This window comes from Arvicola amphibius, chromosome 2 (assembly GCF_903992535.2).
Source record: "Arvicola amphibius chromosome 2, mArvAmp1.2, whole genome shotgun sequence".
NCBI lineage: Eukaryota > Metazoa > Chordata > Mammalia > Rodentia > Cricetidae > Arvicola > Arvicola amphibius.
The window spans coordinates 53,738,421-53,746,076 of record NC_052048.2 but is presented as its reverse complement, the minus strand read 5'-3'; the positions used below and the strand labels follow the sequence as shown (position 1 = coordinate 53,746,076).

General features: G+C 41.8%; 1 pseudogene; it reads right to left on the bottom strand.

The window, feature by feature from the left end:
* Positions 1-385: 385 nt before the first annotated feature.
* On the bottom strand, positions 386-5,948 carry LOC119807149 (annotated as a pseudogene).
* Between the last annotated feature and the right edge of the window lie 1,708 nt (positions 5,949-7,656).

Here is a 7,656-nt window from a genome sequence, read left to right as displayed (position 1 = left end):
CTAAATGGGACACATTGTGTTTGATAAATGTGTATGGGTTTGGGAGAGAGACGGTAAAGGATAGACAGAACCATAGATTAAAAGAATAATCTAAAAAAAAGGGAAGTTCCAATGTAATTTTGGGTCTTTCAGCTAGGCTTCCTGAAGCAGAACATTCAACAACCCCATTTAGTTGGAAGAAGCCAGATCCACTATTGTCCCAATTCTATTAGGGCAGTAACAGTTTACCTCTTCAGAAAAAGGGAAGATGATTTTTTTTAAAATGTATGATAAAAAGGGAGAAGATTGTGAGAAATGGTTTTGTTTGTTTCTATCAAAGGTAATTAGCTCTTCAAGGGCCCATATTTCCTGAACTGTCCCCTTCTCCTTTGTTGCAATTAGCCAATCATGTGACCAGTGGGATGATGTAGTCACCACTGATATCCGGTTTAAATGACAGAGAACATTTTGTCTGAGAGCCTTTGCTAGCCTGGTTGGGTTCTGTTGTAGCCTTTCTGCAAAAAGAAATCACCTTGTCACATGACTTTGTTTATGTGTTCTTTTGTGGGACGCTGAGGTTATTTTCCCAACACCTGTAAACGAGAATGAGCAGCTAAGTTTATTTAATCAGTGAAAGGAAGCAGCAGCAGCAAACACCTGCAAACCATTGCAGGTTTTCTTGCTTTTGTTTTGCTTTGCTTTTCAGTTCTTCAACCTCTTTAGCCAAACTCCTGCAGAGAGCTCTTTAGGCTATAACCCTTAGCTACCTCATGCAAAGTTGCCCCAAATGTTTTTATATATGCTGCTTTGTTTGACAGCCGTGTCACATGTTCTAAACAACAGCATATGTAAGTAAAGGCTGTTGAACCAGAGCTTTGTTTTTGAGACACTTGGAACATTCAACAAAATTTGTTGTTTTTGGTTTTGGCATGTAACTCTCTTCGCTTCTGCATGTATATGGATTCCTTTTCCTCTTCCACTGAACTACCTATTAGTTAATTCAGCATGTGCTTATTATATAGGCAGAAGTTTCTGTCCTATAAACCACTCCTAAGTAACCACACAGAAGCTTAATGTTAATTATCAATAGCTCAGGCTTATTACTAGCTAACCCTTACATTTTTAATAAACCCATATATTTGTCTATGCTTTGCGCCATGACTTAGTATGTTTTTTTTTGTTCATCTTGCTTCTCTCTGCAACTGCTCATTACTCCTCTGACTCTGCCCTTCTTCCTAGCATTCTCTGTTTGGCTCTTTCCCTAACCTTATTCTGTCCAGCTATTGGTCAGTAAACTTCTTTATTAAACTAGTCATAGTGACACGTATTCATACAGTGTAAAGGAATATTCCATATACTTATTGTGAGGGAATACTGGGTACTTATCCTTACATCCAGGGCATCATGTTATATGTCTCCTGAGAGCTGGCAATGGGGCTGATGAGTGTACAGTCTTCAGCGATTATTAAGAACTAACATTAAACAGATACTGGTTGCAAATGTTTTTATTGTTAGTTCTATAGATACTTAATTTTGAACTTGTATCAGAAGAGGTCATTAACCATTTAGACAACTAAATATTTGTAAGGGAAACAGACAATAGGAGCCCCTCAAAATAGAACACTACTACTGAGCCCTTACTTCATACAGACAGAATTCAGTAAATAACTACGTATTATCACAGAAGTGACAATGAGTCCTGTAGTTTGTCCCTTAATCCATTAGTTATAACATTGCTTATTTTGTACTTTAAAAAATGCTTAATTTCCTCACTTTCATCCCCCTGTTTTCATTTTGTAAAATCACCAAATATGGAAGAACCACTATTGGGTTACCATTCATAGTAGGGTGTATGGGTGTGTGCGTGCTTGCATGTGCATGTGTACACATGTGTGTGCAGGTATCTGTGAAGGCCAGTGATCAACATGTGTCTTTTTCTATCACCCTCTACCTTTGAGACTGGGTATATCACTGGATCAGAGCTAAGGACTGGGATTGTTGCTTAGTGATAGAGCACCTGCCTCAAATGTTCAGTTCTTAGTACTGAGCAAGAAATGGAGCTAACCAATTAGGTAGACCGACTGGTTGGCAAACTCAGGGCTCTGCATGTCCCTGCTCTGCCACTGCTGGAGTTACAGATGTGTGCCATTGCACCTGGCTTTTATACGAGTGCCAGGGATCTGCATTCAGGTGTTTGTATTTTCATGACAAGCTCTTTACCCAGTGAGCAATTTCCCGAGGCCCTGGAGTGTTTTTATAGCTGTAACATTTCATTCTATCACACCATCCCCACAATATTAAAGCCCTAAGATACTAGAGGCATTGCTTGGAAAATGAGCTTGGACTCATCTGTGGCCCAGATGTGCTGTTCTTGACAAAGTCATCTGTTATTAAAATACTTTACCTATAAGGAAATCCATGGTCACAATCGGTACAACCAGACCTAGAAAGAAATAATAAAAAGCTAACTTTCATCAGGCCCCGTCCTTATAGTCTTGGGCATCACGTGTATTTCCTTACAGAAAAATTTTAAACATTTTTATTTTTCATTTCATTCATGTATGTGTGTGCCTATTAGTGTGAGTGTATGCAAATATGTGTATGGGTGCTCAAGGAGGACACTGAATCTCTTGGAGTTGGAGTTACAGGCCGTTGTTGTGACCTGGGAACTGAACTCAGGTCCTTTGGACGATCAGCAAGTTCTCTTAATCACGGAGTTATCTCACCAGCCCCATAGCTCTTTTCTTTACTACACACACACACACACACACACACACACACACACACACATATATATAGTTTGCTGTTTGTTTGTTTTCCCCCTCCACTGGACTCTAAACTTATTTGTTGAGATCAGTCTGTCTATCAATTTTCTCTCCACCTCTAACATTGGATAGATGCCCAATCAATAGTAAAATTGGATTTATATTTGGCCACAAACTAGTCAAATAAAGCAAGGCAAGAGTAGTTTTCTCTTTGGGATGCTTTTATTGCCACTGTGGCAAATACCTAACAGAAGCAGCTTATGGAAGGAAGGGTTTGTCTCCGATCGCAGTGTGAATTTGGAGAAGGCATGACAGCAGAAGCGTGATGGGGCTGGTCACATTATGTCCTTAGTTAGGAAGCAAAAGAAGGTGAATGCCAGTTCTCAGCCTGGGACCCAGCCTTGGGGATGGTGGTACTCTCATTTAGGGTGGATCTTCCCTCCTTAGCTAAGCCTTTCTTGGAATACCCTCACAGACACAAGCAGAGATGTGTTATTATGATGCTTTTAAATTCAGTCAAGTTGGCAACGAATAGCATTTATATCAAAAAATCAAACTAAAATAATAACATAAAATGGGTATGGTAAACCGAGAGCGCAATGGCTCATATAGTGACCCAGTGAAAGAAGCAGCAGCATGGCAAGGGCTAGGGACTTCCTGTTGCTGGAGATGATGAGGTCTCACTATGTAGCCCAGGCCATCCCAGAAACCCGTTATCTTCCTGTCTCAGCTTCCCAGATAATGGGGTTCCAAGTGTGGACTGCCATGCTCAGGCTACGGATTTCTTTATGTTTAATTCTATTGACAGGTCCCACACTTGTGGCTGAGGGCCAGGAAATGCGTTTCTTCATTTGATCAAAGGAGGCACCCACTTTCATCAGCTGCTGGGAAAACAACCTAAAATGATTACACTCCATGTACTGTCAAGACAATGTGACAGAGCCCATCATAAAAAATTACTCGTAGACCTGAACGGACCCTTGCATTCAAAGACTTTGAGACACCGTACAAATGATAATTATCTCTTCCATCATCCCCTCTGAGGTAAGAATATGTTTCTTCATTCATAACTGAGTCTATATAAAATTATTTCTTCCAGACTTCCCAGTCATAGCTGATATCAGTCACCTCCTGAGATATGTGTCAGCTGGCACATAACTCATATTGTAAAACAACAGATACTTTAAATCAGGAGGAAGTTACGTTGGGGCTACCCAGAGACTAGAGCATTATGGACTTTTGCATTTCAAAGAGAAGTTCCCTAATGGTGAGCAGAAATATACTACAGGAATTTCAAGATGAAAATCTGTTCAGTTGTATGTTATTGTAATTCCATTTTTAATATTTCAATCACCCAAGAGATAAATGGGCTTGAGATGCATTCTGAAGTTAGGTGACCTGGAGCAAACATAAAGAATATCTGCCCAGCCATACATCCTCAGAGGAATGATAATAAAAATCTTAATCTAGGAGAATGTTTCATTTTATTGCCCAAGTCCATGGAAGTTCACCATGTTTGATCAAACTTTTAATATCTGGCCACAACAGGACATCACTCCTGATGATACCCAGCCACGCAGTACATGCTTGGAATTTTCATTCCCACCTTTGTGCTGCCAGGGAGGGGCCTTGTGTTTTTTTTCAGTCTTACACAGTTTTTAAACATTTGTTCACAAATCATTTCAAGTGTCAAAAAAAATATCAGCACAAACTCCCACATACCCGTTAACTGGATTCTCCAATTATTGCCATTTTGCAAATTCATTCCCCATATATAAAAACTTATTCCGATTGGTGACTGAGTTGTGCTCACTGTGGAGCATTACCCATCAGCCCTTGTGTTTTCTGATGACAAGGGTATCCCTATAGGTAGCCACACTGCACTTACCTACCAATAGTAATTAAGTATTGATCAATACTTTATTGAATCTATTGACTGCATACCAGTTTCGTCAGCTGATTCAATATGGACTTTTATTAATTTTTATTTTAGTACAGGATCCAGACCAAAATCATATATCTCATTGTGATTGTCTTCTTTAATTTTGATCAATGCCCCAACCCAGCTTTTCTTTATATTTCATAATGACATTTGGAAGAACACTAGCTCATTCTTTTGACAAGGCAAGAGCAATGAACTTTATTGATGGTATTCAAGATGGTAGGGTTCCCTAATCTCCTCCCCTTCTTCTGGGTGTATGGAATGGAAGCAGGGAGACTCAGATACTCAGCATCAGGAGCTTAGCTGGGACAGGGCCTTGTCAGCAGCCAAGGGCGTCTACGTGCTTGCTAGGCTGAACAGTCAGTCCAGAGCTTCTTATTCCTTAGAAGCTGTGAGGTCTACCACCCTCTTCCTGTAGTCATATTCGTTACTATACCAGAAGATGAGCTTTGCAAAGTTGCCATTGAGAACAATGTCAGCCCCAACGTGAAAGGTGGAAAAATCGGTTTGCTGCTAAAGTTGCAGGAGACAACCTGGTCCTCAGTATCACCAGGATACCCTTTACTGGGCCCCTATACCTGTTTTTACCATCTTCCTGATGTCACTGTACTTGACAGCTTTCTCCAGGTGACATGTCAAATCCATGAAGGATACACTGAGGGTAGGAGCATGGAAGGCCATCCAGTAAACCTCCCATCTATTTCTGAAATTACCTTGTCCGCAGCCTTGGCAGAGTCCCTGGATGTTTTGGGTATCCCTGTTGGCCATCAGACCATAGCTTCCCAGAGGGGTCATCCACAGTCTTCTGTGTGGCAGGGATGGCAAGTGCTCTCATGAGTCTCTCTACAGTGCCAAATTTATCATGGATGGCCTTCGCCAGGAAACCTAAGCAGTTGGTGGTGCAAGAGGCCCTACTGGCAATCTTGTGTAAGCTGTCATACTTCTCACAGTTCACACTCACCTCAAACATGGCGGCAGCGGCAGAAGGGACAGAGATAATGACCCTTTTTGCTCTACCTTTCAAGTGGGCCTTGACCTTCTCCATGGTGGGGTGATACCAGGAGACGGCACAACATACTCGGCACCGGCATCACCCCATTTGATGTTGGCCAGATCTCACTCTTGGGAGATGGAGATGGCCTTCTTATTGATTGGTTGCTGTTCTCAGCCATGGCTATGCTCTGAAACTTACCATGAGTAGAATCACACTAGAACATGTAGACCACATAGTTGAAGTCAATGAATGGCAACAATATCCACATTGCCAGAGTCGAAGGCAGCCGTGGGACCAGGATTTCCAAATGACCAAATCCTTAACTCCAACTCTCGCTTCAAAGCAGTGCCTGGCACACAGGCTTAGTGGCTAGTCAAAGTCTTCTGTGCCGCCTTCCCACTACCAAACAGTATGCCCGGTGGAAGAGGACCACATACCAGTCTAAATGGCAGCCACCCCTTCCTTTCTCTTTTGTCTTTTAATCACATTCACTGTAATGATAAGATGGGAAGTAATTGAGCAGTTATCAAAAGCCTGCCTTTTCCAGAGAAGCAGGCTCTCCCAGCAGACACCAGGAAGATGCCTGCAAAGAGCATTTTGTCTATCCACCCCTCCCAAACCTTAGCACCCATGATCACGTCACGTGTTCTGTCTTTCTTTCTTACGTCAGTGCATTTCATTTCCTTTCTTTTGCTGTTCTTTCCTTTTCTCCACACTGTGAGATACAATAGCTTGTTTAGATCCCGCTGAGCTGAAGCTGTGGAGTTCCTGATACGTTCTCCATCACTGGAACATTCTACACACATTTTGAGATAGTAAACAGTTTAAAGGGTGTGTTGCTGGTCTACTTAAGAAAACCATCAGTGCCTTGTGTTGGCACCCTTTGCCTCTAAGAAATGAGCAAATTGCAAGCAGGTGTTGACTGCGATTTAGTGATCATTTAGAGAACAGAAATTGTTTTCGTTTACCTCCCTCCTCAACCATCTTTCAACCATAGATGCTGTAATGGATGCCCAGAGGGAAGTCACTAGCTCAAGGTCAAACAGGTGGAATTTGAATACAGTTCTCTCGCTTCCGCTTTAGCTGGATCACACTCTGCCAAGTTCATTTGAAATATATTGGTGCCTATTCTCCCGCACCCTGGCAGGCAGACTAAACATGTGCTTTGGTAACAGCAAAGCAACACACACACACACACAGGGGTAGGGATCAGGGCTTGGTAAAGTGCTTGCTATGCAAGAATGAGGACCTGAGTTTGAATCTTCTGCACTTATGTAAAGAAATGCCAGGCACAGCGGTGTGTTCCTGTAGTCCCAGCACTGACAAGGCAGTACAGGAGGATCCTTGAGCCTTGTTGGTCAGCAAGCCTAGCTGAATTGTTGAGTTCCATGTACAGCGAGAGATGGAGTCCCAAAGATAAAATGGGCAGCAATTGAGGAAGACACTCATCATGAACCTCTGGTCTCCACACATGGACATATGTATATATTCATGAACACATGTAGACATGTGTCTATACACACACACATACACAAACACACACAATTAAATATATACTACACAAGAAAATCAGTGATTGGAACTCTCATCTTCTTTTCATTTCTCTTAAGGTTATTTTTATTTCAAAATACAAGGGAAACATGGAAAGGGACCATCATCACCATCTCTTTAGTCCCCAGAGCCCTCTTAAAATTCTAACTCCAATTCTGGGTCCTTTAAAAATAATAAAATGGTGTTTCATTTTAAAATATTCTTTTCATTACTTTAGCAAATGCTTCCCTTACAGCGAGCTAATGAGCTTTCCCTGCAAAACATGACTGGGAGAGAATGTGGTTTGGAAAGACGGCTCTCCGGGTCCTTTGAGTGATTAGATCAGCTCCCGAGAGAAAAGAAGGGACACGCAGTGCACATGACCTGTGCTTCAGGATGCTGTGTGGGGTTTCGGGAGTGACATTGCTTTCTGATTTTTCATTCTT